The following is a 25616-nucleotide window of genomic DNA, read 5'->3' as shown; positions in this document are numbered from 1 at the left end:
AATAAACATGGGAGGAAAAATAACTCCTGGCACACAAGCGTGGGCGCAGATGCCCGGCAGCGCAGGCTGGGCACGCAGCCCTTCAGAGGCGCGTGGGAAGGGTGATGGCCCAGATCTGTTGTGATGAGGGTCAATGTGCGAGGCAGATGAGATGTGTGGAGGACAAGCGCACAACTGTGATGTGACAGTGGTCTTTTTTTAATTCTACTGGCTCTGTCCTTTGTTTTATAACTGTATAGTCTATATATCTTTAACATTTTTGTGTTGGGGTTATAGGGAGGGGAGAGATCTAATATTGAGCTAAAAGCCTTCAACTGCATTATTTTGTTTTGTTCTACTCTTTGTGTAAAAACACCTCTCGAATAGCCATAAGTTGGATGCAAGTCTATTTATTTTGCCATTCCTTGTCACATACAGAAATTCAGTGTCACAACATGATCCCTGAATGGTGCATTTCCTACTGCAATATTGAACGATGCTGAAATTGCTGACAAATGTAATGGTAGTAATACATTTTTAAATGGTGCATATGTGTAATATGGGGGAGGTGACAGCTCCAAGGGAGCCATAAAGACAGGTTGTATGGGAAAGTCCTCCTGTGCTTTTGAAACTGCCTTGTCAAAATTCAGTGGAAGCAGAAAGGATGAGTGGTGATCAATATTTTTAGAAGGAAGAACTCCTGGGGAACTTAAGTCAGCAGCTTCTCCTGTTGAACCCAGCAGCAAGGAACAGAGACCGATTGCTGGCAAGGGAGGAATTACTAGTGTGTAAACCATCTCAGTGGTAGACTTGGGTCCAAGCCTCAAACTCAGATGAACAGAGAAACTGAGAAGGAGCAGAAGATGTATGGTTTGCTCCCAGTTCATTTCTGAGGCCATTGCTCTGAAAATTGATTGTATGCTAAGGATTAGACCCAGACTTTTCACAACCATGAGAGGACTAAGGTCAAAACCACTGAAATCAGTATTGAAAAGCAGGCAAATCTGCATAACTTTGCCAGGCTGGAAGTCAGCTCCTTGGTGCTTCAAAATCTTCCAAGCGGTGAAGGAGTATCTTTATTTTTAAAAAATGGGAGTCTGAGGCACTGGCAAAGAGGGAAGTATGTTCTTGGTTAAACAGCCAGCTGGGGCTGGGAGACATGTCCGTTGCTCATCCCCACAAGACTCCCAAAGTGCAGGATGGCCATGTTGTGAAATGCCCACCCCGGCAAGCTACAACGCTGGCAGTCACAGCAAGCGAAGCTGTGGCTCCTGAGACTCAATTCCGGCCTCTGCCTGAAGGTTACAGTATGTTTTCCTCTAGGGATTTTTAACATTTTTTTTTTAACATTACCAGTTTTGAGAAAAAGGAAATATATGGGGTAAGAGCTCTAGTATATTACCTTGAAAGAAAATCATTGAGCTTGCTGGATGAGAGTGATTGTTCATCACTTGGAGTTTTCAAAATTTCTGAAATTTGGGGTATAATGTAGTCCTGAGTTATTCATGTTACCATAGAAATAAATGGATCCATTTTCTGCCATTCGCTGTTCAAGGCTTCAGACTACACTAGCTACAGGTATCTGTCACCCCTCCACCTCAAGAGCCCTGGGCGTGGCCATGGTTGCCAACCTTTGCTTCTTCCAGGAACTCCACATGCAGCAGGGACTTTTCTTTTTTTTATTTTTTTTTTTTTTTTTTTTTTCTTTTCCTTTTTTTTTTTTTTTTAATGATTGGCTTGCATTCAGCTCAAACATTTTTGAAGCTCACAGAAAACATGCTTCAGCTCAGCTTCTAACTGGAAGACAGTTACTCCATTCAATTACATTCACAGTTTGGCTGGCTAAAGCCAAATGTTTTCACTTTGCCTGCAGAATATGCTGTGAAAAGCCAGGCTGCGGGAATCACAGCGAGGTTGAGGTGTTTTCGCTTCTCTTTGTTATTCTCCTTATGAGGAAGAAAAATCAATGCCTTTCAAATCAGTGCATTAAAAATCTCTCAAATGGACTGTAATTACAGGCCCATCTGTTGTCAAATTGTTGAATTGCCTGCAGCAGAGATGTGTGAAGATCTTCCCAGTTGGTCATTACTGAGCAGCCCTGGGTTTCTCCCCACCACGGTGATGCACCAACAGCCCTCTCTGCCTCTTGGAAGCCCTCTGGGAGGAGAAAGCATGGGCCGAGGGGCTAGGTTTGCTCATCACTACCTTGAGTGAACATTGCTCGGCTATTTGCAACTTGGGTGGGAAAGAAAACTGCTTTTCTTTCCATGACTTTCAAATCAGCTGTTCTCAATAGCCACGGAGCAAACTTATTGCCCCTTCAGCTCTAGATCTGGCAGACAAACTGTTATTAAAGCCTAGATTTTTGCCCAGTCCTCCTTAACCTTTCCAGCTATCTTCTAAGGAAAGTTCACCCTAATTCTTCAGACTTTAGCTGTGCAAAATACATGTCCTACATAAAGGTCCTCCTCCCCTAAGCATGTCGATGCTACTGAGATGCTCAAAAACTGAAATGGAGATTGCACTGGTGCTGGCACTTTCAGAAATGTGCTCCGTGGGCTGAGGATTGGAGCTGGGGAAGTCAACAGGTCTCTTGTGACCTCTGTGGGTGGCTTTTTGTTGTACTGTTGTGACCAGGAAGCAAAGTGACAAGGTGAGTTACTTCATGATTCATTATTCATTTTGTAGTTATTAATGTGAGCAGCAGCCAGCATCTGAAGCCTGCAAACTTGTTTGGTTTTCTGCTGGATTCCTCATTATGCACATGTAAACACAGGCAAATCATTTAATAGAACAGTCTTTATTAAATAAGGAGAGAAGCTTTATTACATAGAAAGCTCCTGAGCTCTAATGACAAACATTTACAAGCTTAGGGACTTGCTGCAGACTTGGAAGGGATAATAGCAGCAACTTGCTAAAATCAAGTATGTGGTAAAATACTGCACATTTTAAGATTCAAATCCAGAACTTGCTGCTTTCTCCAAGGAGAAGCGTAGGAATATCATCTCTGCCTTACAAGTGCTCTCCAGCAAAAAGATACGGAGTGTAGAAGTAATAGCATTCCCTGGCATCAGATACAACCGTAAACAAGTGCTTCCTTCATGTTATCTGAGAAACTCCCAAAGCTGAATGATAATATTTCTGGTAAGCCAAACCATTTTTTAGAAATTGTTGGGTCAGAAACACTTGCAAGATTTGAGTTTTTCAGCACAGGCCAGGAAGGTTTTTGCACAGCCTGTACTACCTGTGACAGACAAATCCATGCCTCAACCAGCCCCATGGTGCAATCTCTTGTTTAGGGCATCACTCTCAGAGGAACAATGCTATAAGCTGTTTAGCACAAAACCCAAGTCAAAGGGTTTTTTTTTAGTGCTTAACCTGTTGTCACTACCAAATAGAAGCAAAAATAAAAGCTTTTCCAAAGAATGAAAGTACGTTGGGAAGTAAGAGAAGTTGGAGATATTACAAAAATGTGTGAAGAATCCTGTATCTTTTGTGCTAGCGTTGCAACAAAGATACTTCAAATAGCTCAAATCTGCAGTGATGCACTGTATGCACTTCCACCACATGAAGACCTTGATGTGAGTTATCTCACGGAGAACAAGTGAGGAAAACAAATGAGATTTGTCAATGCTGATCACTATCCACCTTGTCCAGTGTGTCGATAAAGAGGTGGCTGGGCTCTGGCAGAACTAGTCTCCTGCCTTAGGGACAAATACTGCCTGTAAGGATCAGCTGGTATTTTCAACTTTTCTCTCATCTTTGAAACAAGGTTCAATTCTTCCCAGGAGAGGCAGAGTGAAGGAATGTAACCTGCAACCTTGACCACATCAGCTCTGGGGCATTAATGGTGTGAGCTGGTGCATTCCCTACAGTACTGCTTGCAAGTACTTCTACCCACCTGCAGGTTCACAAGCATGAAGACCATGTAGACACACATTTAGATCTTATTCCTGTCCTAAAGCAGTATTTTAGAATAGAATAGAACAGAACAGAACAGGACAGAACAGAATATTTCAGAAGGGACCCACAACAATCACCAAGTCCCACTGCCTGAGCCCTTTAGGGCTGACCAAAAGTTAAAGCATGTTACTAAGGGCATTGTCCAAATGCCTCTTAAACACTGACAGGCTTGGAGCAATGAGCACCTCTCTAGGAAGCCCGTTGCAGTGTTTGACCACCCTCTCTGTAAATAAATGCTTCCTAATGTCAAGTTTGAACCTCAATTTTGAATAGTCCGTGTGGATCTTGGACCACAGAAGGCTGCCTATGTCCCCTGCATTTGTATCTCCTGCTCAGACAAGCTGGAAGCAGTCCTTCCCACACCTGTAATATCTGCAGTATAACATGTTTGAGGCTGTGTTTTCTGCATGTATTCTTTTTCATGGCCTCTGCTAGCACTTTAGCTGTCTTCTAATGGAAATTACTTGCAGCCTTTGGTCCTGTTAGGAAATTAAGTCTGCAGACAAATTCATTTCAATTTATTGCTTTGCTTTTAATGAGAAGCAGATGCAAAAAAATGAAATATTAAAAACAATATCTATGCGCATGTGCCAATTTGTGGAACATAATAGCCTCATTATTAAATTCAACAGTGAAATTCACTTTGGCGCTGAAGTGAGCCAGTCTCATTAGCAGGTTTGCTATTGCTAGTAAGCATTTGGTTAATAGGTAGAATACGTCTTCTTGGATTCTTCCTGGCACTTTGCATGTCTTGCTGTATGAAGAACAAACATTACACAGGTTTTTTTATCAGCTATAATGTCTTGTACTTAAAATATTTCAATTCACTCTTGTGAAATGCTCTATCAATACTTATTTAATTTCTGTCCCTGGGGAGTATTATGCCCATTTTGCTGGCACACTGTGTTCTGTGAAGCCTCAACTGTGAGTTGATAACAATGCTGAAAAAGAAGCACTGATATCTTTCCTCGCACTACATAGCAAAAGCCAGCTGTTTACTGAAAAAAGCTCTGTTACAGTGACCAGCAAGTTTCACTTTAATGTTTGTAGTTCTTATGAGACTATGATTTTTGAGACCAATATTTAGAAAACATTTATTTACTTTTTATTTACTTCTTTACAGTCAAAATGTTTCCTTTGCATTAAATTGGAAACTCATTGATTTCTGGTGAGGTTTTGTTTTGATGCTTGAAGAAAAACCTCATTCCTGCAGCTCTAGTTTCACCTTTTTATTTTGTGCTTCAGGAAGTTGAAAATGCTCTCATCTGAGAGCCTGGGAGATAAAACTCTGTAGAGATGGATATATTTGTGTTTCTAATGCCACATTTCAAACCATGACTCAGGTTGGTCAACTTTAAATGAAATTTCTTTGGAACGATGTACCCCCTAAAGTATCCAAAACTCTCACTTCTAAAAACACGTGGCAGTGCATTAGCTGAGATTACCGCTGCTATAATGTACAAGCCAGCAGGACTTAATCTTGCTTTCAAAAATATTTCTGATTTATACTTCAGCAGCCTGCAAACACATTTTCTGTCCTTCCATGTTGATAGCCTGCCTTTGCAGGTGTGTTCCAGCATTTGGAAAACCAACTGGAGGAAAGAAAAAAACAGCCATGGAAAACAGAACATACACACACCAAAAAGATGGATGGTAGGTGAAAGACTGATCTTCAACTGGCTGGCCGTAATTTCTCCTGAAAAGCAACAGCCAGCGAGGTGCAATGCACTTATTTTGCCAGGATTGTGCCTGCTGTGAAGCATGCACCCTGACAGTGTTTTGTAATTACTCCACCAACTAACCAAGGTTTGAAGTGATTACTAAAAACTGTTTAGTTAGCGACATTTGGCTGAAGTGCCTGGTCTCATCAGAAGCAGAAGGACATGACTATGTCATTTATCCTGTACCAAAATGGAAACAACTCAGAGCTTGTCACTTAAACAGGGTCCAGCTGGCAGCTGGACAAGTTGGGAGCTGGGAACACAGCTCATGGAAATGAATAGCCGGGTACGTACAAACGGGAAATGTTAGCTGGAGTTGGGATTTGATCATGACAGATTCATTGGATGTGAAGAATATAACATCCCTTCATTTTAAGACAGTCCACATGTGCTTCTTGGCCTGTCTTCCTTCGTCATACAAGCCCTACAAGGCTTTGATTTCTGTACATTGGAAATGCTGTATACCTGCCAAATATCATGATTATTAAGATCTTTTACACTGAAGAGAGTCTTAATGAAAACATGAAGAGCCATGACCTTAAGCCAAATTATCCAGGCTGCAGTAAGAAAGAAGTTCAGGCAGAGACATCCCTCAGCCTTCATCCCAGCCGGGGTGTGAATGTAACACTTATTATTTCCCTGACAATGAATGAACAGGCAGCTGTGAGACTCTGACTCCTCCCGGCTCTTCCCTGGGTAATTAAATAGATTTTTAATCTGTATTTGTTCCCTATGGTGTCTCAGGAATATGCTTGAAGTCTAAACCATGTGTAATTCCTGCTAATTTACGTAGTCACCCACTAAGGAGTCCTTTGAAAGTGAGCCACTTGCCCTCCAGTACTGAGGCTGGGGTGAAAGGAAGAAAGAGAGGGATGCAGCCTGTGGAAACATGTGGGTTTTATGCTTGACACCTCTTTCATTTGCAGTCTCCCCTCCTGAGAAGGTTTGCTCTCAGCTTTCCATCAGAAAACATTGCAGCTGGTGGCAACAGGAGCATTCGCTGCCCTTGGTTTAGCCAGCGGTGAGGATGCACCGCGCCAGCTCCTCGCTCCTGGGAGGAACTGGGATAGCCCACGGGGGCTCCGCTGGGAACGATCCGGCACCACGGCAGACGCGGGAAGGGGAGATGATGTCTCCATCAGGTCCTCGCCAATAAAAGGTTTAATAACTGGGCTTCTTCCTCCACCGCTAATCCTCTTCCCAGCAGGTGCTGTGTCCTTGGCGAGGTCTGGGAAGCTTAGCCGCGGTCTGGATACAGGTATAATGCTCTATGATATAGTAGATATTTCATCCAGTTATACGATGGGCAGCACAGCTTTAGTGCATAAGGTAGAACCTTAAACAAGCATTAAATCGACTTTGTGATGGATGTGAACCTCTGGAGAAGGGCCTATCTTGCCTATGACCTTTTTTAAGGCTTATCAGCTTTACTTTACTGTTTCTTTTCTTCAGCTTCATACTAGTTAAACTTCCCCCTGGCTGCTACGCTTGAGAAGTAAAGTAGCTTTTCCCTTTAATAGAAAAAAAATTGCTCTTGGCAAGTAGGACTTCTTGTCAAATAGGTTTAATTTGTGGCTGTAGCAGCCTACATAAGAGCACGGGGATTCATAACTTACCCAAGAAGTCTGTCTTCTCCTCTGCTTTTGTTTCCTTCTTATTATAGCATTTTATTGAAGAATCCTGGGTTGATAATTTTACCATTGCTTGTCTTTGTGCAGTTTTGAACAGATTTTTTTTTCTTCCCTCTGCAGAACAAATGTCAGAAACAAGATGACAGATTTCCCAGTGAGATTCACATGCAATCAAGGCAACAATTTCTTGTAAAATAGTGTTTTCTTCAAATACTTCGGTGCTTGCAACCTCTAGCAGAGTATTTCATCAGGTGACAGAGGATTTATTATAGTGATTTTACTTACTCACTTTAGACAACATTCCCACTTTGCATTGATAATCTCTGTGGTTTCTCAAGAACATGTAGTCATGATAAACTTAGTGCTGCAACTTTTGTGAACAACCATTTTCTGTCACTGTTTGGAATTCAGGGTATGAATGAGTAGGGTATTGATTTCTGTCTCTTTCCCCAGACTTTACACCCAGCCAGTCCTTACCTTTCTTTATTTTCTGAAGTTGAAGACACGATCTAGAAGCTTTTGTGGCTCTCAGTGTGTCAGGATTTAAGCATCTTGCAGCCACTGGTGTTATTTACATGTGACTCTTGGGGCTTGGCAAAGTGTTCTTCTCTTTGACAGATGGGGAAACAAAGCACGGGGTAAATTAATTGATCTCCCCAAAGTCACACAAGATTTCTGTGACTTATCACTGCTTTCACTTCCTTCTTTGTTAGAAACTGGGGAGAAAATTCCCTGCTATTGCTGTTCATATATGCAGATGAAATGCAAAGTAAAACAGCGCTGAGAATTCTGAAATTATTTTAGCTGCAAAGATTTTACAGGAAGAAAGATGTTGTGATAGGAAAGAGATTTTTTTTACCAAAATGTTTTAAAAATAAAGCTGTTTTAGAGTTATTTCTACTTTACCACTCGTGACATTTTGCTTCTAATTTTTTGCTCATCTGGTTTTCAAGTAGCAGGAGCGACACCTCCACTTTCATAAGAACTGAAGCACAGCCAGTGAGAAAGGGAATCCTGGAGCCGTCTGCGCTTCACCACAAAGGTACTTTGGCTTTCAAGCCTTCGCTGCCAGCCAGGAGGGAACGACGCAGCCTCTTGGGGTGCAGAGCTGCCAAGGTCACTTCTTGCTTTCAGCATCAAGCCGTGTGGTTGAGCAAAGAGGAAGGGTGGGAGCAATCGTACTGCCAGCCTCTCCTGGCAGTTATTTTGGTCCCTTGGGATCTTCAGTGGATCCTAGGACTACCCGTGCAGCCTAATACAAGGAGGTGGGTTATCTGGCCAGCCTCCCCAGCCTCCTCTGAAGTTCTCCGGGGGCTGGTTTGGAGAACCTGACTTCACATCTTTCTCCTCAAGGAAGGGAATCTTTATCTTTGGCTAAAAAGGTAGTTCAGCACAGGCATTTATTTTGTTCATGCTGAGGCCACGCTGCCTGGCAGCTTATCTGCGAAGTGCAGCTGGACAGAGAGTGGGCAAGAGATGTGTTGCGGAAGGAGGCAGCTGCAAGGGATGGAGGCTTGGGAAGCCACTAACGCATGCTTGCAAGATCAAAATTCACATCTCAGACTGCCAAAGAAAACATGTTGCAGGGGAAAAGCATTTCAGGGGAAGATCTTCAGAGCAGTTTTTAGCTCAGTTGGCTTGAGTGCACCTCGTATCTGTCACTGTACAAACACCCCTTATACCCCTCAAGGGAGTGGTGGGATCCTGGTGGCAGGTTGCTCTGAGGATCCTCCTACGAGGAGGAAGGGCGTCAGTGTTCCCATGCCAGGAAACATCAACGTACTCCAGAGCTTCTTATTGCTCTTCTGTGCTCAACAAGCAGCAGGAACTTTAAGCCATCTGAGGATTTCAGAGTCTCTCCCCTGCTCTTTTGGCTCTGCCATCCAAAGGATGGGATTTACTCTCCGAGAGGCACAACCTGCTCTTCCCAGGGACAGGTGAGTGCCAGCCAGGGCCACACAGGCACATGCTGCACAGCAGCGACCACCGGCTGGTGATCCCACCATCTTCCACTGATGTCACGAGCTGTCAGTGCTGGGGTCTCCCTCTCAAGCATGAGGTCTCTTCAGAGCCAATAGTTTGTCTGGTTCGAAACTCACTAAAAGGAAAGAATGGGAAAGTGGTTGAAAAAAATCCAAAGGGAATAAAAATCAGGAGGGAATATAGATGAGCCTCAGGTGCCACATACAAGCTGGTGTGTTTGAAGATACATTTTACAACAACAAAACCTCCCTACTAATTTTTTTTCCTAAGTTTTTTCGAATAGAGAAAGAAAAGGAGCTCTGAAAATATTTTTCAGTATTTTGAGTTCTTTCCAGTTAAAAAACAACCTCAGAATCTCCTAGCTACTACTTGTCTTACCTGCTCCCTCTATCTCCTTTGCTTTTAGGGGTCATACTGTTGATTTGGGATTTTTTTCCTCTACACAACTAAAATAAGCTTACACCCAAGATTGAATGATGCCTGTGTTCCACCTGGAGTCCTTCATACTATGTGGGGCAGTGAGTGGAGTTCTTACTTGACACTGACTTTCTTGCTTCTATTGCATCTCAGGTGTATCTTCCTCCTTCACCATTTTAATTGTAGTCTGCATTGAGAGAGTTTCTGCATAGCATCCACTAAGCTGGCAACACAATCTATTCTAATGTTAACTCAATTTACTTAATGTCAGGTTGCAGATAAACATGGAAATTCATCCTGAATTTCCAGCTTACTGGAGAACTGGCAGCGAATACCAGCTGATAGAAACAGGCTTGCGTTCACTTTCTCTCCACTTCCAGCAACAACAGATGTTTGACAGCCACAGTTATTATGTGTCTCATTTTCCTTTCTAGCTTTCATTTAGTGTATTGACAAGCTGGATTGGATTTGGAGAGGGGCATGGAGCCAAGCCTGAGCCACCAGAAGAAATCTGCTTGATCACCTGAGTCCCTGTCCAGCTCGCCAACCCTCGCTGCTCTCAGGACTGTAACAGCTCAGCGCTGAGTCGACAGCAAAGCAGAAGGGAAGATTGAACCAAAGGATTCAGATCTAGGGAGCATTAGATGTTTCAAGGTACAAAAGACAGGTATGATTATCTGGACTGCAGCAACACAAAGCGAGGAGTTTCCCCAGGCAAGTCTGGTCATCCAGTCTCAATTTAAAGCTCTCTGGTGCTGGAGAATCCACCCTACCCTTTGGCAGTTGGTTTCAGCAGACAGGGATCACCCTCACAGGACCCTGTGCCTTGTTCCTAGCCTGAACCTGACCTTCTCCAGCACCCAGCAAACATCTGGGTTTGATCTTCAGTGCAAAGCATTGCACTGGGATGAATGAAATCTTTGAGAATCACAAGCTATCCCCACACCGCAAAAACCAGACTGTGATATCCTGTGGACTTTCCATTTATGATGGTTAATATTTAATTCATCCAATGTGGTCAGTAGCATAACAATATCCCCTTGGCCATTTTTATAAGCATTTTGTCCAATCTAAATTTAAAATTCCCAAGTGCTCAATATTTTCCAATACTTCCATCTCATTACCCATAGTGATATCCTATTACATTATTTCATCTCAGTTCTTTCTCATTTGGGTCATTTTTTTGCATCATTCATTCACTATGAAAAGCATTTACCTGCAAATGAGCTAGATTTCAGTCGTACATCTTCCTCTTGGAGGCTGACCTCAAAGAGCTTGACAAGTATGAGTAAATGCTCCTCAGTATGAGTAAATGCTGAAGCATACATCAACTTTAAGAAATTTGTAGACCATTAGATTCCTTTTTATCAAGCTTAGTCAGGGTGTGCTTTAATGATCTCTATTTCCTCCTAAATGAATTTCTTGAAACTCCAAGTCATGTTTGTGTTCCGAGTGTGAAACACCACTCTTATTTCCAAAACAAACCCAACAAAAGCACCCTCTTATGAACATGAAGAGCCCTTAACTCTGCTTTCTCAAACACTGCCATATGCATCTGTAAGATTTATCAAGACCTAATGAAGGATACTGTCTCAATTTTGTGGCTGGCAGCCAGCTCTCGATACCGTAGATGTGAAATTAGATTATACTGAGACTAATGCACCACAACATACCTTATTAGGTGATTTATAGCTTTGGCTTGAGGGCCTTGATATGGGTATGTCTGCAAGGGGCACTTAACATAGAGGTATGTATTTAAGAGCTTTTAGTTAAAGCCCATTAAATGCAGGATGGATGTTCTTATTCAAAAGCACAACATCTGCACCTGTGGGGAGGGAAGAGGGGGCAAACTCTTGACTGTAATTCTCTAACTCTGTAACTCTTGTCTTCAGCTAATTCATGTCAATTTTTCTGTATATTCTCACAAAGGCACACTGGAAATGTAAACCCAACACCAAGTATTTAATTCCTTTTTGGGACAGAACTTCTGCTTTTTGAAAGGATTTTGGCTCCAAAGATTTTACCCAGATTTGTACAATCTTGGTTAACTGTAGGAAACTATGCTTGAATGCAAAGAATTTTAATGTCAGTATTTCTCTGCCAAGAGTGAAAAAGGCTGTCCGGCACTATTGCTCATCTTCTTTTAAAGCTCTGCTGTATTCAGGGTGCAGAGGTGCTTTGTGGTTAGTGTTGAAGGGGCAGAGGCAGAAGATAAATGGAGTCATTGTCTGGATCATACCTCCATACATATTAGCTGTTTGCATCTAGATAGGAACACAAGTCCTGTGAGACTGGAAGGGAACATCACATTTACTCCCCTGGTTGCAGAGTCTGGAAGAGTTCAGAAAAGATATACAGCAAAGGCTAGAGACTATTTCCTGATATTCAGTAGTAAATTTAAAGCCCATAGTAAAGACCAAAAGCTACAATATCAGTGCAATATAAATGAGAATCATGTGGACAACACACACATCTATACACATCATCTTAGATCCCATCACGTTTCTACCAATGCGATTTGGAGTCCACATAAATATGCTCATCTACACCTCTTCATGATCTTATTAATTAATATGATTGTTCAGATAACAGCCTTGGGCTAACAGGAGAATGACACCGTCTGAGTGTTACAGCACAAATGCAATGCGAAGACCGCTCGTATGGCAAGGTGGCTGTTTATGCAAGGTCCATGTGCTCTTCCTGCTCTACTAATAAAATGTCACACCAGGTAGCACTGTGGTATAATCAGTTACAATATAATTACTCTCTGTCTACATGCAAAGCTTCAGAAGGGTAAGGGAAGACTATCCAATACGAGGCATCACTCACTGCTGCTTTTATCTGCCTTGCTCATAGTGTTGCAAAGGAAGATGAAACACATGGCATGTTCCTCCAGTTTCAGCCACTGCAGATGTCATAATAAAGTAGGTTTTAAAAGGGATAGATGCTCCAGACCCACAACCGAGATGATTCCTGTGTGCACACCAAACCAGGAAGACAAAAATTTCCTTCCTAAATAAATTGGAGATGATACGGACAATCTCAGTTGCATTCAGGGGAACTGATTTGTCAGGAAACATGGGCAGAGCCCTGAGCAGTTTTACTCTGCAGGAGATCTCCACGCCTGAATGTTTTTCCACTTGTCCTGCCAACCATGTCTGTTGGTCTGATAAAAGATGTCGCTTCTCCCTGCGTGCTTTGCCTCCCTTTGGCTGATTGAGGGATGATATAAAAAGAAGGACGCTCTCCAGGTGACTAAAGGTTGTACCTGTCATTGTCAGTGCTGGTCTGGGAGGCAATTTAGACATGTTATGAACTAGATACACCAGCTCCAAATAGGAAAAGGAAGAAAATGAGGATGATGTAAACCCGGTGGACGAGACCTTTGATGGTGCCCGACAGTACAACTCCCATTCTGGGACTGGTACGCTGCCAGACAGTTTCTCTTCCATAAATTATGCAGGTTGAAAAAATAAGCTCCAAAACCAATCTATCCTAACCTTTTCTGCTTGTGTGCAACAACCTCTGCTACCGTCTCTGTCAAACCTCAGGAGTATAACATGTATTAGACAGCAACAGAAGACCTTCTTCTAGGGGAAAAGAGAATGGTGATCCTCCCAGGAGAAGTTCAGCTTTCTCTTGTGTTCTATCTCTCAGCTGTAATGCTGCTGTTAATTGTTCAGGCAGGAGGCAGCCCTGACCAAGCCCTGCTTGGAGGGCTGTAGGACTTTGATGCCTGTCATTCTGAACATCGATCTTGTTCTAATATGAGTGAGTGATTCTGGACAGATTAACTGATCCATGGCAAATGCTAATTGTATTCACGTAGAAGCTTCCTTTTCTCAAGGCTATCACGAAGCCTGGGGAAAGAGTAAGATATAAATAATGGTGATGGAAGTTATGAGCTTGTCAGGAAGCCTCTGCCTGAAAATATCTCTGTGGTGGGGTCTGTCAGTGTCTGATTTGGAAAATGACAGGATGTCCTTTCCCAGCAAAAAGCCTCTCTGACTCTGTCATGCACTTGACCTTCCATAGTCAGCCCCTGCAGTAAATGTCCACAGTGGTACTGCATATTTGATAAACACGGTGCAATTCAGAACAGATAAGAAATAGAAAAAAAATAATCAATAGATTTTATTTTTGAGCTCAGTAGGACTTCAGAAAAGTTCAGACCCAGTTCCTCAGCTGCAGTCTATTTGCCATGGAGCAAAACTTCCAATAATATCCACTCCACTTATTTTCAGGAAAGGTTTTCTTAGGCTCTAACCTTGAATCACAGATACGTAAATCAGATTGCTGCATGTCAGCTGAGCTATTTGTGTGCACTCTCTTCAATTTGAAATCAACTTATTTTAGTCCTTACTGGCAAAGAGACAAATTGAGTTACATTCTCCCACAAAATACTATGACTTTGAAAGTGTTTAACTGAGGAGATTTCCTGCAGAAAAAAACACCCCAACATACAAGTCAGCAGTGCTAAGTTGTTATGAAAAAGCAAACCCCATCTCAACATACAAATATTATATAATGTCTGCATATGAAATTATGAAGGTAAAATACAGCCTGTAAAACATAGGAAGAAAAGCCTTATCTGGAATAGTGAGTGTGGTTTGAGTATTGCATTTCAAGGAAGATGTGAACTGATTGGTGAAAATCCAAGAGAAAGACAGATGTGAGGTTCAAAGACAGGACCAGCAAGAATAACTAGAATTAGTATAAAATTAAATGGCTGAGGGAAGGCATCAGAGCAGTCTCCAAACTGTATACGAGGTGGCTGGTCAAAAGTGGTCTTTCAGAAGAAAGAGGGGAAAGAAATCAATTCCACCCACAAAACCTCCTAAATCCCTCTGGGCTCTCTTCCACATCAAGAGACACCAAAGAGCGAAGACTGCCCACGTCCCTGTGCCCTGTAACAGCTCTCCAGCCATCCACACTTTTAGTGCTTCCCCAGATTTACACCACTGCGGTTGCAGAATTGAACTTCACCCTCTCAAGGGTGAGAACAAGGATGACAAAGTCCTACCTTGGCCCCCAGTATGCACTTTTACCAACAACGTTAAGAAGCCTTGGACTGCTTTTAACAATATGGTCAAATGAAGATCTGGGGAATGTCTTAAAGAAATGTTATCCTATGACTCCACCTGACCAACACAAATTGAGTTGTATTAGATAATGCAGAGATCTCTTTCACAAATCCATTCCTTTTTTTGAGAACATTTCTCAAAATAAGTGCAAGATGACCAACTAAGTACAGAAAGTCCTTCAGCAGTGATGTATAAAACAACTCATAATTTCTCACTTTGTTTTCTCCATTCTGCATGTTTTTGGACCATCTGAGCTCCTTGGATGAAGACAATATTTTGTCCAGTAAGTCATATGAAAGTTTTCCCAAAAAATTTATTTTAAAAAAAGCAGTAAAGGGACTGTACCTATCCCATCTGTTTCTTCTTACACACTTGCATCAGATTGTTCAGGATGTTTCTCAGTAAGAGCTATTGATGTCAAGAAACGTGATTGAGTGATGTTGCTTGAGTGCATGGCAGCTGACTCAATAACCATATGTCTCATTCTGCTGCCACAACTGAAGTAAGGATGAGATGTACTCCATCAAATTCAGACATGAACACAGATCTTTTTTCCTAAGCTATGCAAAAAGTTCTTACACTCAGCCAAAACTCATTCACACAAGGGGAAATTCTTGGATCTACCAGATGAGCATAGCAAACTCAGCAAGCTTCCACAGGCTGAACTGTGCTTTTGCACTTGATTCGGAAAAATGCCGCAACACTTGTTCTATTTTTCTATTTCTATATCTTGATCTCACCAATAGCACAAAATGTAGGTCAAAGAACTCTTCCTAGGGTAAAAAAGCATCAAAGCATTATTTTTAGTATATAGGTGTCGATTTGGTTGAAGAATTCCGTCCTAACTTATTTTCCACCTTCTCCTCTAAAACAGACTTCAGGAGTAGCTGATTGAAATTCACTACTTACAAGAATGGGAGAAGTGGTCACAGTCTTATCAGTGTTTTCAAAGTATTAACAGTATTCTTTATTGTGCTCTTGGGACTCAGTCTCCCTAAAGAAGCAGATGACATTTTGCTTCCGTTTTTATTTCTCCGAGCAGATATGTCTTTCCCAAGTACATTTGAGATGCAATCTTATTGTTCTGAGAAACGTCACACAGGAGCTCACAGGGGGTAGTTAGAAAAAGGCCGGTGTATACTGATAGTCCTATAATTCAAAATCCAAGTGCTTTGGGTTCTTATGCCCTTGGATATATACATACATCTTGTCTTGCTGGCATAAATGAGTGCCTGAGTGATATTGATAAGAGCCAGGGTATTGTTTTCTTTGCAAGGCAGAAACATTTAACTGATACATTGCAAGTGGCTCTGCAAACTTAAGATATCCCCAACAAGCAGCATTTGCTACTGCTGAAGATAAAAGCAAGAGTACAGAAGTCATTTGCAGCCGTGCTCTGTGGAAGGGAAATCATTCTGTGAGACCATTTCACTTTCAAATGTTAATAGCCTTTCTTTAGTATTATTCAAAGAGGAGTTTTCCCCTGAATATGGCATGGGAACCCACAAACTGGTGTTACCAAGCAAACCTTTCCCCTGCAGCAGCTACTGAAAGGTGAAGGTACTCTTGACATTGACAGCCATGGGAATTAGGGGCAACAGGTCAGCGCATGGTGACTGAGGCCACCCAGTTTAAACCAGTTGGTGACTTCACCAGTTAAGGACCACAACACTATTGGGAGGGGGTTGTGGTCTTGTTTAGATGATCCCCCACTGATCTGGGCTGACCGGCCTTCCAGCCAGTCTTCAGTCTGTGACAGCCACCCGTTCTCTAGCAGGGTTACACCTTGTATCCCAGCTTGTACTGACACTCCAGATCACTTTTTGTGGAAATAGAACCACTATGTTCACCCATCCCCAGTGATTTTCAGATGTCAGAAAACCTCCCTGCAAATAATTTTTAATGTAAAGGTACAAAGGTAGCTCAGTCTCCTAAATGTGTCAGTAGGGAATCATGTCTTAAATCTTGCTCCAGAGACATCAAGAATAGTCAGTCTGAACTATTGCACTTGCTTTTGACCAACATGGAAGGAGGTGAAACTATGGTCTATCTATTGTCCACCACACATTTCATCTACACTCTCTTAAATGCTTGGATCCAGGACCTGTCATTCTTCCTTATGTTCTCATCTAGTTACAGCAAGGCAAATGACTGAGTTGTCAGAACTGGCTTCAGGCTTCCTTTTTGCTGCATTTCTTTTCACATCAGTCTCCACCTACCAGGATGTGTTTGGTGTGTTTATGCTCTAAGCTAAAAATATTATTACACTGTGGAACATGAAAGCAAATGTTCATGGAAGGCCTGAGCTTTAAAATCTTATTCAACATCATGATTATATGTCACTACCTTTATCTATGTGTGGTTTGTAGTTTGAAGGAGAAAGCGAATAACATTTTGGCTCTTCTAACAATATTATTTCAGGTTTTAGAAGCATGGTGACCTAAGTATTTTATAGAGGTATGCTTTAGGGTCAAATAAACTTCAGAAGAAAACTGATTTTCCAATGAAAAGAAGCTAAGCTCAAGCCAAAATTTGAATAGCAAAATAACAAGCTGTTCTTTGCCAAAGGCAATCAACAAACCCTATTGCTATGCCTACTGAAGATCTATCCCTTCACAGGCCTTGCTTTTATCATTTATTGATACTTCCACCTCCAGTGTAATTTAGCAATACTTCAACCAGTCTGCTGGATAAACATTAAAAATTATGGTATTAGCTTAATTTAGGTATTAGAGACTATAACTGACCTTATGAAGAAATCTACCATAAAGCAGATGAGTCATTTAAAACTCTAATACTGTCATTGTAAGCATCTGAATTTATTCCCTTCCCTGCAAGCTAGGACAGAATGAAACCTCATGGGGTTGTTTCCCAGCACAGGCACAGTGAGACAGCTTTCCTAACGAGTATTTGTTGAGCTCACCAAACTCCAGGCTGTACTAACGATAGGATTTTTAAAGCAATAATCTTACCTATTTGCTTGCCAGTCGACGGATTAAATGTTCCTAAGTCAATCCCTATATTTTCCTCAACTAACTCTAGAGGTGATCCAAGACCCAGGCAACCCACTGGGAGGGTGGGGAGGGTGGCGCTGGTGGTTTCAGGTGGGACTGGGAGGAGAAAGGCCCTGTCCATGGTGCTGCAGCGGCTCTGCCTTTTGCCCAAGGCTGCCTTTTGCCCAAAGCTGCCTTTTTTGGCCTCATTTGGACCCCAGCTCCAGCAACCAGCAGTCGTTTATCTCCAGTCTGGCATCCATGTTTTCCCATTACCAGCACTTTGCAGGACAAGATGAGCTTAAAGCACAGCAGTATATTCCTGCTCTATTCTCACACCATACCAGCTTTAAACCTCATCAAACTGTTTACTATTTTTAAACTTAAAATATGCTTCCAGCAAGTAAAGGTAAATTCCTAGATGGAGTTGTTCTTTAAAAAATGTGTTTTGTGGCTGAGGTGCTTACCACCAACATTGAACTTTTGTTCACACAGGATTTGAATAAAGCTATTTGTACCTGAAAATAGCTGCTATTCAACATCTCACAGATCATACTTCCAAACACAGCAAAACTGAGACTCATTCAAAAACCCATGGTTTTTTAAACATGGTGACACTTCTGGAAACATATCTGCTACTGTGCCAGAGACTTAAAAAAATAAATAAAATTGCAGTTATACACTTAACATACCATGTTCAATTTTTTTTTTTTCCCTCTGCATTTTAAATAATGGCTATTTGCATTCAAATCCAATCATTAATATCTGCAATACCATACCCTCATGAGACTGTTTATTCTTGAACAGCTTCAAGTTTGGAATGAAGCTTTAATTGGAGGATTAGCATTTTTCAATGAAATTCAAGATGATTCAATTAGGTTTCATTGATGAAATGGTTAAAAAGATTGCAGTGAATTTTCACAAGGACTTTTTTTTTAATACAGTAAAAATTTTAAATTAGCAAATTTACTATTTCTGACTCATTTGGTGATTTATAAAACTCCTCTTTTAAATGAAACAGATTAGTTCACTTCTGTGTGAAAGCTGGGGTTTGGGCACTTCTTCCCGCATATGATCCTGTGAATAGACCGTGTTTTCACCCACCATTTCTACTGCTTGAGTTGGTTTGGGGAGAACAGGGCAGTGTCTTTTCCTTCACCTTAATCTGTAGTTCTGCTTTAAACCTTCCTTACAAAAGACCTTAAATCAATAAGTAAATCTTTGAAATAAAGCCACAATTCAATTACATACTCACTCATGCAAGTAACTATATTATGACTTTGGTGGGGTTATGCACATGTAGATGGTGACCATTTAGTCACGTGGACCTATTTATTGCATATTGTGGTAGGGTATGACTGTGGCCTGATTATCAAAAGCAGTAAATAATTTCGGTAGATTTTCCAGAGTGGAAGTTGATAGACCTGGTGCCCTGAGGGTTTCTTTAGGAGACCACTTACAGATTCAATAGTCTACTTCTTAAAATCACAGCAGTGGAAAACCTCTATCTTCTAACATGTTTAAGAGTTCTTCTGGGTGACCCTCCCAGATTCTGGGAAATCCTTACACTTAGGATTTCAGCATCACTCCCTGCAGCAGGAATTATACTTGAATATGCCTACAAGCTGTGCTAACATGCTTCTGTACCTGCTTAAAATCCAGGTGCATGTCACACAAAGGTTTGCAAAGGCTCTTAGAGCCCTTGAACACCCAGGTCTGTGTGTTTGCCTCACTAAGGAATGAATAAGCCCAGACATTGGTAACTAAGTTCTCGCTTGAGAAACTTACTATATACAAATCTCTCAGCCTCAAATGGAAAAGCCAGTGCTATTTTGAGCTAGTACAGTCACTCAGATTATTGAAAACAAGTGTGTGGGCATCTTTGAGAAAGAACAACAGGAGTCTATGAAAACACTCTCTGATAAATGTTTTTCCTCACTGGAATTTTTAATTAATTTATTGGCCTGAGGCAGGTTAGATTTTCTGGCTTGTGATAAGAACAGCAAATGATGGAGTAGTTTTTGTCTCAAGTTTGTTACCATTTGTACAGTGCCCAAGGGGCAGTTGTAAATTAACTACTCTGAGGACCAACAAGAGTGTAGTGTCTTAGCAGGTGCGTTATTACAGGACTTTTGTCTGATGCTTATTTTCTTTTTGTCTCTGATGATACCAGAGAAGAATACAGGCAGTGCTGAGGTGCCAATATTAACTTGCAATCATAAAAAATGTACATAAAATTAAGAATGATCCAAAATGAGCAATTGACTGGCTCAGGGGAACCTGTTCTGAACCAAGATCTTCTTTTTACCCTGAGAACTACTTAGTGTCTTCCATCAAGCTGAGTTTAATCAGGATGCCTCATGCACTTGCATTTTGCAATACAAGAGTCACATCCTGAACACAAGTTCCTGAGAGTATCTGTGTTTGCTGTGGGAGCTGACACAAAGCCACAGTCACACATATCAGCCTGTGCACAGAGGACATGAGCCATGCAAATCCATGGAAATGTTTATTTTGGTGTCATAGGCTTAGGGATGTTCTAAATGAGGGCCTTCAATGTATACCAAGCTCCCATTATTTCTCATGGGAATCTATATCCTGGGAAACCTTGTTAAAAAGTGACATTCCTGGTATTCATTGGTGCATGTTCAGGTGGTAAAAGAAAAAAGTATTTTTGGTGCAGAACTTCTGAAAAAAAGAAAGGGCACAAAGAGACTAGATCCAGATAGGTCAATAGTCAGACATAAGTATTGTATCAAAACATGTTAAACTTACCAGCACCTTGGGAGCCAGGATGGACCTCATCATTTGTGGTAAGGGAAGAGGTTATGTCACTCTATGGCTGATAAATCAGATAGATAGTTATGCACATGGTTCCTCTTCATGACAGCGTAACACAGAGGTCTCTTAAATATGAGTTGGTCTGAAATTTGCTGCTATTATTCACAGTTATTTTCAAAGTAAAAAAATTGCTTTGAGAATTCATTCTATGTTGTCCCCAAAAGATAAAATGCATCTCATCACTTGTACGCTAAACATGAAGATTTACTTAGCAACATCTTTACCGTAATCAAGAAGTGTTTGACCTGAATAATAGGGTGAAATTTAGTATCATGCAGAAGGACTATTCTACCAATACAGTCGTTCAAGACTGTTATGGTGTCAAAACAGGACTGAGGGATTTAAATGGTCTGTATATTGTCCTGTAGACCTTTGCACAAAAATAACTTTGATCCATAGGGATTTATTGTGTTTTACATCTTACCAATTGTCTACACAAGGTGAATTTCAAACAGAACAAAAGTGACTGTGTGTACGTGCATAGACTTTGAGGAAATACGTCCCCAGTATTTGTACTAATGCTTCTTGTTGCTTCATAGCATAATTCAACATTTTACTCCTCAGAATGGTGCTCTGATGTAGTGTTTTGACTGAATTTTCTTCTGCTATTTATACGAAGGAATTAACAACTGATAAATCGAACTTTCTCCATCATTGTTGTTTTAAGCTAGTTTACAATGAAAATAGCAAAGCTGACAACATCTCAGATTTGGGTTGAATCTATTTTAGGATCAAGCCAGTCCATATGTTCTGCTGTTGTCCACAGATAATCTGAAATAGATCTTCACAAAATTGTTAATTTCATCCTCTTCTCCTGTTTTCAGCCCTAATTCATTCTGGGATGGTCTGATGCCCTCAACTGCATGAAGTCATCCTCTAATGCTTTTCTAATGTCATTAAAATTGGTGCAGGTAGATGTGAAGGGTTTGTAGTTAACATGAATATGAAAGGCAGAATACAAGATGTGATGATGCAATTCCACTCAAAAAGCTTTTGAGGTCTGTTTGGAAAAGTAAAATGGAGCAATGAACAAATCTATTTTACAACTCTTTTCTTGATACCAGTCTTTGAAAATGTCATGGTCCCTTCTGGAACAAAATTCAGGCTAGTCTTACCAGACTAGCTCATTGTCTAGTCTCATGTTTGATAGGAAAATTAGTGGCTGATTCAGAACATTCTTTTAAAACCCTAACAGGTTAAAAACTGAGAATCACTGCCAAAATTCATGAAATCTCATTAATTAAGGACCTAAAAAGAGCTTTAAAATTCCCCCTGCTCTCCTTGGAGGGGATTCCAGCCTTGCAAAGTAAATGTCATTGAAACAGTTTGAGCTCATGGAAAAATAAATTCTCTCTGACAGAAGAGAAAATTTGAGGGCCCCAAGAGTGCAAGAACATAAAGTCTAGCAAGAGCGAACCAGATCTGCAATATATTAAGCCTGAATCATAGTACTGAGTCATTCTTCACACTGAAGGAAACCAGCTATTTAGAGTTAGATCATGAGGTCCCCATGCTCAGATTTTACTCCAGTAATACTCTCATTGAGGATTACATGTAATAGGTTTACACATTTGTTTAAACTTACTCACTTGCTGGTCATAACCCCCCGTCTGAGTCAGCAAGAGTAGAGATTAATGCTATTAGATATCAAAGGCTTCTCAGAGACAATGAAATGGAGGTGAATGGAGAGATCCACATTTTACCCCAGCCTGGGGTGTGTAAGTGTCTCAGGCCCTCAATCACAGTAGAGGGAAATAGGAAGATAAGTGAATCCAGGAGAAGTCTGTATTTCTGTGCTTTATCTGCCCACAGAGATTGTGCTATTATGTCTTCATTTTCTAGATTTTTTTTTCCCCCTCCTCCCTACTCTTAAGCTATGAATTGTGTTTTTACAAAAGGATCTTGGCAGGCTGAAATTCAGCTTGCCAGCATAGTTTCCTTTGACAACAGCACAATGCTTGAACTAAATACCAGATGTAGTCTCAGTTCAGTCATTCTCCTAAGCAGACTGAAGACCCAAATTTGAAGTGTTTTTGGAGGTGGATTGCTTTATGCCACTTTTCCATATCTACTGTTTTTATAGCTATCTCTATTTGTTAGACTGCGTGGTTTTAGCCTTACAGAACTCCTATATATAAAATGTATAGGGATATATGTGTGTGTGTGTACATGCAAATCATTATATATAATTGTGTATGCATATATGTAAATGTATTTAGACAGGTTGGTTTGTGAGGAGCTGGAAAATTCAAGTCTGTTTTATGATGTCTTTCCCCCCTGTGTGTCTTCTGATATCTAACAAAAGTTAAACCTTCTAACCCTTCTTCCATTCTTTCTTGCTTCTGTTTTCTGCAAGTTTCTTGAAAATAAGGGACTGAATTGATGTGGGTCCTCTCTTGTTCTCCTGGGTGTGATGTAGATTAAACAACCAGCCCAAGAGTTACTGGAATCAGAGCCACTTTTCACTCATAAACTCAACAGGCACTGTCTTACCCCCATGCAGGTCAGCACTGGTACATGCCACTCTGTACACCTGAAGAGTTATTGCATAAACTTTTCATCATTTCTCACTAAATAGGCACTTCAGAAAGGGAAAGTGTGGCTTAGGAAGCATCTTTCTAATGTCCTTAAAAAATATCCTGGCTTTGTTTCGATAGTCCAAGGAGCTATTATATACATTGGTAATGCAGCATACATTGCAACCTAATCACCATCATTAAAAGTTTGATCTCCACTTACACTGGATTTGATTTGCTCCTTATAGGCAGTAAAACCATGAAAGAGGCATGGGGCTGCCTTAGAGCTCTGGCTCCAACTCTGATTTCAGGCAGGTTAAAGAGCTCTCAGCTGTCTCCAAGTGTCAGTATTTACCTCTTTTCTTGGTCAAGAAACAGAACTTTAAATTCTTTGCAGCTTTCCCATTTGCCAATGCTACAACATTTATAGCAGGCTAATTACTGTGCTCTTTAAAGCAGAATAATTAAACTGCAATTAAACTGACACCCAGAATATAGTCCTGGTCAAAGGCAAAGAGCAATTCATACAGGTCACCTTGTCTAAATCAGAATCTCAGCACACATCAGCCTTAGCAAAAAAGGATAAAGGCAGTCACGGTGGTTGATTGGCATGAGGAAGCAGAGGAAACTCACCAACATCCAGCATGTAAATCTGAGCTCTGCGATACCGGCCACCTCCCAGCAATGTGTGAATCCTTGGATTAGCATTCTCTGCTTCAGCTGTCAAGTGACATTCAAGGAAGCACCACGCAGGTTTATTAAAAATCATTTCCCGGAGTATAACACGCATCGGTGTCACTCCGCCAAGTACAGAGAGTCGTAGCTATTTGCGGCGTGTTGTACGGATGCGCTGAGCTGTCTCCTTCTCAGAGTCTCAGAGGTTCCCACTTCTGTCCCTCATCGAAGACAGCGGAGACCTGCTTGTCACCTAATGGGTTGTTCTGGTGTTTGAGTCAAGTGCTGTAATGAGAAGTGTAATTGGACTGTTCCACAGCAGCCCCACTGCCTGGCAAATGACCATCCCATTATAATAATATTCATGGAGGAGAGGCATGAATAAAAAGCCATTAATTAATTTAGGGGACAGTAAGGGGCAGATCCACAATTCTTTCTCTCGTTAATGGAGATTAACTCACAAAAGTAGCATCTGATGCCACCTGGAGAGACAAGCAAGAAGTGGACCTAACCACTCTCCATCCTGCTGGTCTGACTCCCTGTGTGCTGAGAATCAGGATTAAAGCCTTTTGGCCAAATTAATTTGATTAAGTAGACAAGAAGTCTGCTTGCACAGCACTTCTTTTGGCTATTTAAGGGCCTGATTGAGTTGGCATAGGGATTGAATCACTGAGAGTTGAAATCTAATTCCAAGGAACAGTTCCTATAAATTGACCCTTCATTTAAATCAGTGATTAACCAAATGTGGCTTAGAAAGTGCCACGAGGAAGCAGTCCAGAGCTGAGCCATGGGAATAGTTTCAATAGGGAATAGGTTCAAAGGAAAGAAATAACCCAGGAAAAATCACTGTGATTTATGAACAAATCTCAGATCTATGAAGGAGAGCTATGCCAGTGAAGTCCAAGAAACAATTCCATAAACAGTGTGTCAGTTCTAAGGACTAAGCAATAAAACCGAAAATAATTAGCCTCTGTGTCTCTGCAAAACTCAGTATGTGCCAAAGTGAAAGCAATGAACATTTTCTGTGATTGGACTGCAAGAAATCTGCATAGCAGGATTAAATTGTCAAAAAGAAAAGGAATGTGCCCAGAAGAGAGGTCAAATACAGCTAACCACAGGTTGGGCTGAAAACAGCATGGAAACAAAAGTAAATTTGGATGAGAAAGACTTTACATCCTGAGTTTAAGCATGAATATAAGATCTGTTGACTTCAGGGCTTGATTACTTTCAGAAACTTTTAAAAATAATTTGTTGAGTCTTGGTCATAGCTCCTATACCTTTAATAACTGTGCTCCTTTGGCAAGCCATTTATAAACATATAATTGCTCTTGCAGTAAACCACAAGCAAGATTCCCTTGTTAAAATGGGTCTATATTCCAGAGGAAGAGAGGACAAGAAAACATGCCCTGACTGACTGGTTAGCAAGTCCTTTGCTCCGCCAGGTTTTGCTGCTTGTTTCCTTCTGCCTTGAGGTATCAGCATTTATTTTGTGCTTTAAATTCATCGTTCCCTTCTGGAGAAGTTGCGTCTTCAGCCTTTTATGCTCTGTGACCTTCCCAAAGGCAGGACCTGGAGCCAGGCTTGGCCGCGGGAAGCCCCGGTGGAGATGCTGAGCATGCAAAGCGCGCAGAGCGAGCATGCAGAGCACACGGAGCTTGCAGAACACGCAGAGCATGTAGAGCATGTCTACCACTGAGCTGCAGCACCCGGGTTGCTACCCATCCAACAGAGGAGCCAGAGGCACTCCCAAAGCCAAGAGAAGCCCCACCACAGCTCCACTGAGGGGTCTGGGAACCATCCCTCGCTGCAGCCG

The 25616-nt window shown here is 41.4% G+C and overlaps 1 long non-coding RNA gene across 2 annotated transcripts; it reads right to left on the bottom strand.

Annotated features, from left to right (window-relative positions):
* Positions 1 to 2680: 2680 nt before the first annotated feature.
* On the bottom strand, positions 2681 to 24053 carry LOC115336015. Of its 2 annotated transcripts, XR_003921590.1 has the most exons (4): positions 23762 to 24053; positions 11934 to 12025; positions 7280 to 7408; positions 2681 to 6931 (listed from the first exon to the last, which is right to left on the bottom strand). It is a non-coding gene; the product is annotated as an uncharacterized LOC115336015 (long non-coding RNA). The 2 variants fall into 2 exon arrangements; XR_003921589.1 differs by having other exon boundaries at positions 2681 to 7408.
* Between the last annotated feature and the right edge of the window lie 1563 nt (positions 24054 to 25616).

This window comes from Aquila chrysaetos, chromosome 25 (assembly GCF_900496995.4).
Source record: "Aquila chrysaetos chrysaetos chromosome 25, bAquChr1.4, whole genome shotgun sequence".
Classification (NCBI taxonomy): Eukaryota; Metazoa; Chordata; class Aves; order Accipitriformes; family Accipitridae; genus Aquila; species Aquila chrysaetos.
Note: the sequence above shows the minus strand (reverse complement) of the source record. Positions and strands in the feature narration are given on the sequence as shown.